The sequence below is a fragment of the Piliocolobus tephrosceles genome, chromosome 6 (assembly GCF_002776525.5).
Source record: "Piliocolobus tephrosceles isolate RC106 chromosome 6, ASM277652v3, whole genome shotgun sequence".
NCBI classification, from domain to species: domain Eukaryota; kingdom Metazoa; phylum Chordata; class Mammalia; order Primates; family Cercopithecidae; genus Piliocolobus; species Piliocolobus tephrosceles.
Genome location: NC_045439.1, coordinates 71,432,328 through 71,445,016, shown reverse-complemented (window position 1 = coordinate 71,445,016; position 12,689 = coordinate 71,432,328). Strand labels below are relative to the sequence as shown.

Sequence of the window (12,689 nt, the reverse complement as noted above, 5' to 3'; positions counted from 1 at the left end):
AATAATGAATAGAACTAGACAGAAGTGAAAATAGAAGACCTAAACAACACTATAATGCAACCAGATCTAACACACATCTATTGAATGCCCATCCAACAACAAAAGAATACACAGTCTTTTCAAATGTACATGGATACTATCCAAAATAGATCATATGTAAGGCTATAAAATAAACTTCAGTAATTTAAAAGGACTGAAGACAAAGTATGTTATCTGGCCACAGTGGAATGAAATTAGAACTCAATAACAAGGAAATTAAGAAAACTCACAAATATGTGGAAATTTAGCAATACACAACTAAATAACCAATTGGTCAAAGAAAAATCACAGGAGAAGTTAGAAAATCTTTGAGATGAATGTAAATGAAAATACAACATACCAAAACTTATGGCATCCAGCTAATGCAGTGCTTACAGAAAAATCGATAGCTTTAAATTGCTATATGAAAAAGAAATCTGAAAATCAACCTAATGTTCTACCTTAGGAAGTAAGAACATTGGCTGGGCGCGTTGGTTCATGCCTATAATCCCAACCCTTTGGGAGGCCGAGGCAGTAGTCTCAATTGAGCCCAGCAGTTCAAGACCAGCCAGGGCAACAGAGTGAGACTCCATCTCTACAAAGAAATTAAAAATAGCCAGGTGTGGTCATACATACATACAAAAATAAGGAGCAAACTAATCCTAAAGCACAAAGAAGGAAATAAAGATTAGAAAGGACATAAATGGAGACCAAAAAAAAATACAAAAAAAAATCATTGAAACAAAAATTGGTTCTTTGAAAAACTCAACAAACTTGACAAACTGTTAGCTAGACTGTTCAAAATGAGAAAGACATAAGATTCAAATCACTAATTTGGACTGGAATATAACACACTAATAACCCTACAGAAATAAAAATTATAAGAGAATACTATAAGCAACTATAAGTACGCTAGCAAATCAGACAGCCTATATGAAATGAACAAATTACTAGAAAGCCACAAACCACCAACAATGATTCAAGAAGACATAGAAATGCTAAAACAACCTACAATGAATGAGAAGATTGAATTAGTGGGGGGAGAAAAACTACTTCAAAGAAAAGCTTGGACTCAAATGGCTTATGGGTGAATCCTACCAACTCTTCCAAAAATTAGAGTATACTTCCTGCTCATTCTATGAGGCCAATACTCTCATACCAAAATCAGACAAAAACATTACAAGAAAAATACAGACCAATATCCTCTATGAATATGAATGTAAAAATCCTCAACAAAATACTAGAAAACTGAATCTAGCTATATATATATATGCATACACACACACACATACACGTACACACTATGACTAAGTGACATTCATCCCAGAAGGCAAGGTTGGTTCAATATACAAAAATCAATCACTAACACCTTATGTTAACATAAAGGTCAAAACTCACATGATAGTTTCAATAGACACAGAAAAAACATCTGACAAAACCCAACATCATTTCATCCTAAAGATACTCAAAAAGCTAGAAAAGAACAGTATTTCTTAACCTGATAAAGAGTATCTATGAAAAGGTCACAACTAACATCACACTTAGTGATAAAAGATTGAAAGCTTTACCCCTAAAAGCCTGAACAAGATAAGGATGTCTTTTTGTTACTTTTAATATTATACTATAAATTCTAGCCAAGACAGTTACGCATGAAACAGAAATAGAAGCCATACACATTGTAAAGTCCAAAGCATTAGTATCTCTACTCATAAATGACATGATCTTGGATATCGAAAATCCTAAGGAATGCACCAAAAAATCCTATCATACTGACAAACAAGCTCAACTAGGTTGCAGAATACAAGATCAATAAGAAAAATCAACTGTATTTCTATACACTGGCAATGAACAATACAAAAGTGAAATTAAGCAAACAATTCCATTTACAATAGTATAAAAAAGAATACTTAAATTTAACAAAAGAAGTACAAGACTTGTACACTGGAAACTTACAAAACATTACTGAAAAAAAAAGACTAAGACAAATGGAGACATTCTGTGTTTAAGACTGAATGCTGTTAAGGCAGCAACAGCCCCCAAATATACCTAAAGATTCAATGTATTCTTTTTTTTTCTTCTATTTTTTCTTTTTTTGAGACAGAGTATCACTCTGTTGCCCAGGCTGGAGTGCAGTGGCAGGATGTCAGCTCACTGCAACCTCCGCCTCCCAGGTTCAAGAGATTCTCCTGCCTCAGCCTCCTGAGTAGCTGCGATTACCTGCATTTGCCACCATACCCAGCTAATTTCTGTATTTTTAGTAGAGACGAGGTTGACCAGGGTCGTCTTGAACTCCTAACCTCAGGTGATCCGCCCACCATGGCCTCCCAAAGTGCTGGGATTACAGGTGTGAGCCACTGCACTTAGCCTTAATGCACTCTTTACCAAAATCCTAACAGACTTTTTTGCAAAAACTGACAAGTTAATCCTAAAATTCAAAAGAAAATGCAAGTGAACCAGAATAGTCAAAACAGTCTTTTTTTTTTTTTGAAATGGAGTCTCACTCTGTTGCCTAGGCTGGAACGCAGTGGCGCAGTCACAGCTCACTGCAGCCTCAACCTCCTGGACTCAAGCAACCCTCCCACCTCAGCCTCCTGAATCACTGGGACTACAAGTGTATGACATCATACCTGGATCATTTTTAAAATTTTTTATAGAGACAGGTGTTGCCACATGTTGCCCAGGCTGGTCTCAAATTCCTGGACTCAAGTGACCCTCTCACCTCTACTCCCAAAGTCCTGAGATTACAGGCATGAGCCACCACGAACAATGCTGGAGAACGGACATTTTCTCATTTCAAAACTTACTACAAAGCTACACTAATCAACAGAGTATGGTACTGGGATAAGGATAGACATATAGATGAATGGAACAATGAGAGTTCAGAAATAAATCCTTACACTGATGATCAATTGATCATCGACAAGGGTACCAAACAACTCAATGAGGGAAAAAAAAGTATTTTTAACAAATGGTTGATTTTTTTTCCTCATTGAGTTGTTTGGTACCCTTCAAAACTCTTTTCAACAGATGGTCGAAAAGAATGAAGACTATACTTGAAAAAATTAACTCCAAAATGAATCAAAAACCAAAAACCTAAATGTAAAAACTAAAATTATAAAACTCAGAATAAAACATGACCTTGAATCAGTCAGTTCTTTCTTAGATATGACACTAAATACACAAGCAACAAAAGAAAAAATAAATTTGACTTCATCAAAATTCAAAACCTTTTTGCTTCAGAGGACATTATTAAGAAAATGAGAAAATAACCTACAGGATGCAAGAAAATATTTGCCAATTATACACCTGATTTTAAAACATTAGTATCCAGAATATAGAAATAATTCTTATAATACAATTGTAAAAAAATTTGTTTAATGATCAAAGGATTTGAATATATATTTCTCCTAAGAAGATATATGAATAGCTAGTAAGCTCATGAAAAAATCATTAGCCATCAGGGAAATGCAAAGCAAAACCACAATGAGATACTACTTCCAACCCACTATGACAGCTATAATCAGAAAGACAGACAATACCAAGTGTTGGCAATATGGGGAAATTTGAATCTTTGTACGTTGCTGGTAAGAATATAAATGATGAAGCCACTCTGGAAAACAGTGTGGCAGGTCCCTAAAAAGTTAAATATAGAGTTATCATATGACCCAGCAATTCCATTCCTAGAACATTGTATACCCAAGGATTGAAAACATAAGCTCAGGCTGGGCAACATGGCAAAAGCACCTCTATCAAAAAAAGAAAAAGAAAGAAAATGTATGCCCACAAAAATGTTCAGAACATTATTATTCATAATGGTCAAACAGTGGAAATAACCCAAATGTCCATCAATTGATGAATGGATAGACAAAATATGGTATAATCCATACAATGAATATTATCTAGCCGTACAAAGCATGAAGTAGTAGTATATGCTACAATGTGATGGACTTTGAAAACATTATGCTAAGTGAAAGAAGCCAGACACAAAAGGCCATATATTTCTTATTTTATTTATATGAAACATGCAGAAGAGTCAACCATAGAGATGGAAAGTATCTAATGGCTGGTGGGGGCAGGAAGTAAAGAGAAATGGGGAGTGACTGCTAAAAGGTATGACTTTCTGTTTCTTTTCCTTTTTTGTCGATCTATCCCTTTTAGCTCATCTAATACTCAACCCCTTGACATCCTAATTTGTGAGATCTGCAAGACCCTACCTGGCTAAGTGAATCTGAGAGCTTTTACTTTCTTGGGCAGTTTGAAAAGAATTAACCTAAAAAGGAGCAGAAGAGCTCATGGAGATTAGACTGAGAAAAGCAATTTTTTCCCCCTATGTCTAGATATTACAAATTGTTATATCATCAAGTTACTGATATTTATTGCAAGCAAATGCATTACCTTCACATTTACACAGGTGAAGACTAGCTAGCTATTAGTATACCATTATTATAGAATACAAAATAATGTCATTTTTTTTAACTGAGTAGTCTGATAATAGGAGACTAATCAAAATACAGTACTACTGGTCATGCATGGTGGTTCACACCCATAATCTCAACACTTTGGGAGGTTGAAGTGGGAGGACAGCTTGAGGCCAGGGATTTGAGACCAGCCTGGCAATATAGCCAGACCCTATCTCTACAAGTAAATAAATAAATAAATAAATAAATAAATAAATAAATAAATAAATAAATAATAAAACAGTACTGCCAATATTCTGTATCTAGTTCTACATGTCCAAAACAGATAATTTCTTGATTCATTAAATCATTTCCCTAACACTTAAAGACATTCTTTTGGATACTGAAAATAATTAAACACATGGTATCTGGAAATTTAAAATCTAAAGTGGCTTAAACAAATATAGGCAGACATTTTGTAAACATTAAATTTTTGCACAATGCAATACTTTAAAATACAGAGAAATAAAAAGAGGTTTTATATACTGGGAAATGCATTACACTGAATAAGAAAAATCCTGTTACACTGGGAAGAGAAAATATACTTTGAAACAACAGAGGATAAAAGCAGAGGAAGTTAATTCTAAATGCACTGTATAGCTCATGTTCTCAAACTGCGAGTGAAGGATGAGCGTTTTTGTTTTGGTTTTTAAATTCCAATTTGTCACAGACCAACGCTTTACGATAAATGTATTACTAGAAAATAAGGTGAAAAGCACCAGGATTGATCTACACCCCATTTCATAAGACAAGTCCACTAATCACATGCTTGGATATCACAGCACTGTCAAACTGAGATGACCCGCTGAGATGACCTTCTCAACATACTCAATTTCTGTAATTAAGCTGTTGCAGACCTGTAATAACAGTCAGTAAACTAGTACCAGTTTGTGGACTACATTATGAGTAATAGTATTGACTATGGGAAGAAGGAATGGGCCAGGCGCAGTGGCTCATGCCTGCAATCCCAGCACTTTGGGAGGCCGAGGTGGGTGGATCACTTGTGCTTGCTCAAGAGTTTGAGACCATCTTAACAAAAAAATACAAAAAATTAGCTGGGCGTGGTGGTGCACAACTGTGGTTCCAGCTACTTGGGAGGCTGAGGTGGGAGAATTGCTTGAGCCTGGGAGGCAGAGGTTGCAGTGAGCTGAGATTGTGCCACTGCACTCCAACCTGGGTGACAGAGTGAGATCTTGTCTCACAAAGAAAAAAAACATAAGAGAAGGAATGATACAGAGTTTCAGTGTGTAGGCTGAATAGCCTTGATAGTGGTGCTGGAGGTAAGAAATAAAGAAATATGTTCCTGTTATGAATTTGCGAGTAAAACAGGGTTTTAAAAAGTAGAGTGATACAGTCAGAGAAGTGGCATCATCTCCACTTCTGAAATCTTGATTAAAATCTGTTTACCAGCTGGGCACAGTGGCTCTGGCCTGTAATCCCAGCACTTTGGGAGGCTGAGGCGGGCGGATCACGAAGTCACGAGGTCAGGAGATTGAGACCATCCTCGCTAACCCCGTCTCTACTAAAAAATACAAAAAATTAGCCAGGCGTGCTGGCGGGCGCCTGTAGTCCCAGCTACTTGGGAGACTGAGGCAGGAGAATGGCATGAACCCGGGAGGCGGAGGTTGTAGTGAGCCGAGATCACACCACTGCATTCCAGCACTCTGTTTAAAAAAAAAAATCTGGTTACCTAATCCATAAAGTATCTCTCCACAGTATCTCTCACAAACACTAGTTCTTTTCTATTTACCTTGCTATTAAATCAAAATTTTAAGGTTGAGGTCTAATATCTTCATTTTTAAAAGCTAGAAGGACCACTGCCTTCCACTTGCCTGCATTCATGTCTGTGCTCTTATGGTTAACTGCTTTTCCTTCATGTCTTTTTAAAAAAAAAAATCATATCAGATGGGTAATGTGCCAACATCATAAAAAGGTTTGTGCGAGGTACATCTCATATATGAGTGTGAAAACCCAATCATCACGCTTATGAACTACAAAAGGCTCTCTTCCTTCACTTCTATCTATTGAAATTCTAATCATCATCTTCCAAGGCACAGATCAAATGTCACTGCCCCATGAAGCTTTCTCTGAGCCACTCATTTAGATATGATTCTTCTCTTTTATACTCATAACATGTCTCATATTTGACATGATTCTCTTTTACGATACCATTAACTCTTTTACTCCTTTGCAGTTACCCAAAATTTAGCAAAGTACTGTATCTATTCATTCAAATGGTTCTCAAACTATCTGTGAAGATCAGATCTGATAGAGATCAGATCAGATCCATCATTTTCACATTTCAAGGAACAAGATACAAGCAAGAACGGGTAATTATTTTTATTAAACACATTTTATAAGAAATGGCGTATTTACAGTAAGTAGTTTATCCCTAAGAACAATTGATGGAAAAGGGAAGACGACCGGGAACCTTGAAGCTACCAACTTAAAAGAATTCACATATAAAAATAACAAATTTTTGGTAACACAAACACACCTCTTATCCTAGTTATTCTATTTTAGGTTTGGGTGGAAAAGGAAAGAGTAATCGTTGCTAGGTGACTTCCTTGCATTTGTTGAAATAAATATCAACAAGAAATTTTATTTCCTTTCATTCATTTAATTCTCCTTTGTTTTCTAACACATAGCTTAATTTTCTAATTTGTCCATTTCTTTTTTTTTTTTTTTTTGAGACAGGGTCTTGCTGCAGCCTCGACCTCCTGGGCTCGTGATTCTCCTGCCTCAGTCTCCCAAGTAGCTGGGACAACAGGTACATGTCACCACGCCCAGCCAACTAAAAAAAAAAAAGTTGTAGAGATGGGGGTGTCATTATGTCTCCCAGGCTGGTCTCAAACTCCTGGGCTCAAGCAATCCTCCTGCCTTGGCCTCCCCAAGTGCTGGGGTTACAGGTGTGAGTCACTGCACCCAGACCCTAATTTACCCATTTCTAATAAAGACTGAGACAGAAGTATAGAATTTAAACCACATCAAGATCATTCAGGGATTTCTACTCAGTATTTTATTTTATTTATTTTTGTGATGGAGTCTCACACTGTTGCCCGGGCTGGAGTGCAGTGGTGCGATATCAGCTCAATGCAACTTCAGCCTTCTGGATTCAAGCAATTCAAGCAATTCTCCTGTCTCAGCCTCCTAGGTAGCTGGGATTACAGGCATCCACCACCACGCCCAGCTAATTTTTTGTATTTTTAGTAGAAACAGGGTTTCATCATGTTGGCCAGCCTGGTCTCAAACTCCTGACCTCATGATTTGCTTGCCTCAGCCTCCCAAAGTGCTGGGATTACAGGTTTGAGCCACTGCATCTGGTACTCAGTTTGTTTTTTTAAGAACAAATCCTACTTCTTAACGTTAAGCAAGTCACAACAACCCTGATTCAATTTTATTTCCTTAAGGTTCCTATGAAAAGTCAAATGATGTTTGAACTTTTTCTGTAAACTGTGGTTCAAATTCATTTTTTCATTCATATTTGAGGTATTATTATTTTTATTTTATATACAGGTAAACCAAGGATCAAAAGTTTTATTTAAAAACAGTGGCTCATGCCTGTAATCCCAGTGCTTTAGGAAGCTAAGGCAGGAAGATCACTTGAGGCCAGCAGTTCAAGACCAGCCTGGGCAACATAGTGAGGGGTGGAGAAGCTGCCCAATTCACAAATTCTTTGTTCAATTAAACTCTGTTTTAATTTGTCTAAAGTTTTTAACAAGGAAGATTATCTTATAACCTCTGCCATAATGTCATAAATATTTTTCAGTTAAAGTCCTGTTTTATATTTTTGTTTGTTTTTCTATATTACATTATGGACATTAGTTTATGAACCACATTTCTTTGCACCGATACTTAAGACAACCCAAGGAATGCTGACTTTTTATGTCTTTTCTACCACTGTCAGTTGCTTGCTCACGAGTTGCTCACAAAACAGCAATTTTGCTCCCCTCCAACATAATATATTCATCATGAACTAAATAATATTTACTGAACACTGATTATATGCCAGGCGCTATGTTAAGTCTAGGAATATGAACATGAAAAGACACATATCTGCCCTCAGAAAGGCATGCAAATAAATAAATCTCATAATAAAAAAATCAAATTACTAGAGGGAAAGATGCATAGTGTACAAAAAGCTCCTATACCCACATGATAGGGAAGACTTCATAGAGGCTATCTATAGATTCTGCCCTGAGATTTTAAAGAAGAGTAGAAGCTTTCAGATATAAGGGTGATGGGAAGGCAGTGGCAGTCTGGTATTATAAATATCATTAGCTATGGCACAGGCATCACAGACTGTACATGTAAAGGATCTAGAACGCACCCTCCTTATAAGAATCTAATGCCTGATTGGTGGTGGCTCAGGACTATAATCCCAGCACTTTGGGAGGCCAAGGTGGGCGGATCACTTGAGGTCAGGAGTTCAAGACCACACCACCCCGGGCAACATGGTGAAATTCCATTTTTCCTAAAAATACAAAAAGAGTCAGGGATGGTGGCACACGCCTGTTGCCCCAGCTACTAGGGAGGCTGAGGCAGGAGAATCACTTGAACCCAGAGGGTGTAGGTTGCAGTGAGCCAAGATCGTGCCACTGCACTACAGCCTGGGTGACAGAGCAAGACCCTGTTTCAAAAAAAAAAAAAAAATCTAATGCCTGATGATCTTCTGAGGTGGAACAGTTTCATCCTGAAATCATTCCTCATCCCCACTGTCTGTAGAAAGACGGTCTTCTATGAAACCGGTCCCTGGTGTCAAAAAGTTTGGGGACCACTGATATAAAGAGTTAGAACAAAAGAGAGCTGGAGGACAGAACACCAGAAAATATCAACATTAAAGGTAGGATTTGGTGATTTGGTTACATAAGAAAAGTCTGGTAAACACAAAACACCAGGGCTATCACAGGAGCATGAGTGAAGCCACAAATTCCATTTCACAGCAGCTCTGGGACCATGAAGTAGTCAACACGAGCAAAGCTCACCTTCCTGAGTTGAAAAAAATGTACAGACAAGAAGTTAAAATTGGCTGGGTATAATGGCTCATGCCTGTAATCCCAGCACTTTGGGAGGCCAAGGAGGTGGATCACTTGAAGCTGGAGTTTGAGATCAGCCTGGCCAACATGATGAACCCCATCTCTACTAAAAATACACAAATTAGCTGGCATGGTGGCATGCGCCTGTGGTCCCAGCTACTCCAGAGGCTGAGGCACAAGAATAGCTTGAACCCAGGAGGCAGGGGTTGCAGTGAGCCGAGATCTCACCACTGCACTCCAGCCTGGGTGACAGAGTGAGATTCGTCTCAAAAAATAAACAAAAAACAAAAACAAAAAAAAGAAGTTAGAATTGAAGCTAAACTGTGGCAGACATGTCCAAAGAATATTGTGGGGATCTGACCCCTTTATTAATCTCAAGAGAGATGTGGAGATGGCAACTAGTGGGCAACAATGATACTGGAATGGTGGTAATATGAGGAAATAGTACCAGAGTGTTAGAAACCTTAGAACAGGCCAAGCACGGTGGTTCACGCCTTTAATCCCAGCACTTTGGGAGGCCGAGGAGGGCGGATCACTTGAGGTCGGGAGTTCGAGACCAGCCTGGCCAACATGGTGAACCCCCATCTCTATTAAAACTACAACAATTAGCCAGGCATGGTAGTGGGCGCCTGTAATCCCAGCTACTCAGGAGGCTGTGGTGGGGGAATTGCTTGAACTGGGGAGGCAGAGGTTGCAGTGAGCCCAGATCGTGCCACTGCACTCCAGCCTAGGCAACAAGATGACACTGTCTAAAAAAAAGAAAAAAGAAAAAAAAAAAAAAGAAACCTTGGAACAAGTATAAATAATGGTTGTTCAGCAGAGAAATTCAAGTCCCCTCTCCAAAGGGCCAATTTTATTATGATGTAAAAATGAGGTCATGTACATTTTCATATGAAACTTTTTGTTAAACTTTTGTAACAGAAGTGTGCAAAAGGGTAATTGCTTAAATGGAATAGTAGCGTGGTTATTTAAGTGTATCAAATACAGTGAACATGAGAAGTTAAAAGAGCAGTTTCATTATCTATTAAAAGTCCTTAAAATGGTAGCAAGAGATGAAGCAGTCTTAAGATGATAAGCCAGGTATCAAAGTCCTTGATAAACTTAATGAAGTGACCCAGGAGGTTGAGAAATAAGAGCAGTAACAAAGTTTGAAAGACGGTGTGCTCAAGCAGCATGCACCCCAAAGCAAGATGAATCTTCAGATGGGTGCTGAAGTATAATAGCAGCAACAGAGGCATAACAGTAGCAATATTACAATAGTAGGAAGTCTGACTTCTTCAGGCATGGGAGAATCCATCACTTATTAGAGTAGGGATACAAGGGGATCTGTACCTTCAGAGGAGAATTAGAATTCAGATAAGGGCATATACAACATATGTCTTTCAACTTAACGTGCAAAGTATTTACATTAAAAAGGTGTAATCCCAGCACTTTGGGAGGCCGAGGTGGGTGGATCACCTTAAGTTAAAAGTTCGAGACCAGACTGGCCAACATGGCAAAACCCTGTCTCTACTAAAAATACAAAAAAATTAGCCGGGCATTGGTGGCAGGGGCCTGTAATCCCAGCTACTTGGGAGGCAGAGGCAGAAGAATCGTTTGAATCTGGGAGGCGGAGGTTGCAGTGAGCTGAGATCGTGCTATTGCACTCTAGCCTGGGAGACAAGAGCGAAACTCCGTCTCAAAAAAAAAAAAAAAAGTATGGACCGGGCACGGTGGCTCACACCTGTAATCCCAACACTTTGGGAGGACAAGATAGGCAGATCACAAGGTCAGGAGATCGAGACCATCCTGGCTAACATGGTGAAACCTCGTCTCTACTAAAAATACAAAATATTAGCTGGGCGTGGTGGAGGGTACCTGTAGTCCCAGCTACTCAGGAGGCTGAGGCAGGATAACGGCGTGAATCCAGGAGGTGGAGCTTGCAGTGAGCCTATATCATGCCACTGCACTCCAGCCTGGGCAACAGAGCGAGGCTCCGCCTCAAAAAAAAAAAAAAATGCATTTGCAACAGTGTCACCTAAATATCATTTCTGTAAGAAACATCTTGAAGAATGTTATTATGCTGCTTTGTATTTTATATAATTCAAGTACTTCAACACTTAGCTGAAAAGGTAGGCTAGGATCAGATAATAGATTGTCTTAAATACTGGACAAGGATTTTGTACTGTATTACGTAGGCAAAGGGAAGCCATGGAGAGTTTTAGAGCAGTTAGTGACGTGGTCTTTTGGTTTTTTTTAAAGAGTCTTGCTCTGTTGCTCAGACTGAAGTACAGTGGCACGATTTCGGCTCACTGCAACCTCTGCTTCCTGAGTTCAAGAGATTCTCCTTCCTCAGTCTCCCAGGTAGCTGGGATTACAGGTGCCTGCCACGACACCCAGCTAATTTTTGTATTTTAAGTAGAGACGTGCTTTCACCATGGTGGCCAGGCTGGTCTCGAACTCCTGATCTCAAGTGATCCACCCACCTTGGCCTCTCAAAGTACTGGGATCATAGGTGTGAACCACCATGCCTGGCTAGTGACATGCCCTTAATGTGCTTTAGAGCCGGGCGCGGTGGCTCAAGCCTGTAATCCCAGCACTTTGGGAGGCCGAGACGGGCGGATCACGAGGTCAGGAGATCGAGACCATCCTGGCTAACACGGTGAAACCCCGTCTCTACTAAAAATACAAAAACTAGCCGGGCGAGGTAGCGGGCGCCTGTAGTCCCAGCTACTCCGGAGGCTGAGGCAGGAGAATGGCGTAAACCCGGGAGGCAGAGCTTGCAGTGAGCTGAGATCCGGCCACTGCACTCCAGTCCAGGTGACAGAGCGAGACTCCACCTCAAAAAAAAAAAAAAAAAGAAAAAAAAAATGTGCTTTAGAAACATTGCTACAGGACCTGGTTGGGTATGGTGGCCCACACCTGTAATTCTAGCACTTTGGGAGGCCAGGGCGGGTGGACTGCTTGAGGCCCAGAGTTCAAAACCAGCCTGGCCAACATGGTGAAACCCCATCTCTATTAAAAATACAAAAGCTAGCAGGGCATGGCGGTGCATGCCTGTAATCCCAGCTACTCAGGAGGCTGAGACATGAGAATCACTTGAACCTGGGAAGTAGAGGTTGCAGTGAGTCCATGCCCCTGTACTCCAGCCTGGGCGACAGAGTGAGACCCTGTCAAAAAAAAAAAAAAAAAAAAAAAA

General features: G+C 39.4%; 1 protein-coding gene, 1 non-coding gene and 1 pseudogene across 7 annotated transcripts in view; 1 reads left to right on the top strand and 2 right to left on the bottom strand.

The window, feature by feature from the left end:
• The window catches only part of RALGAPA1 (Ral GTPase activating protein catalytic subunit alpha 1), a 280,919-nt gene that overhangs the window by 251,127 nt on the left and 17,103 nt on the right, over nucleotides 1-12,689 (bottom strand). The window lies entirely within an intron of this gene.
• Nucleotides 6,375-6,478, bottom strand: LOC111524501. Its single transcript, XR_002725805.1, has one exon. It is a non-coding gene; the product is annotated as a small nucleolar RNA U13 (small nucleolar RNA).
• Nucleotides 9,389-10,011, top strand: LOC111524491 (annotated as a pseudogene).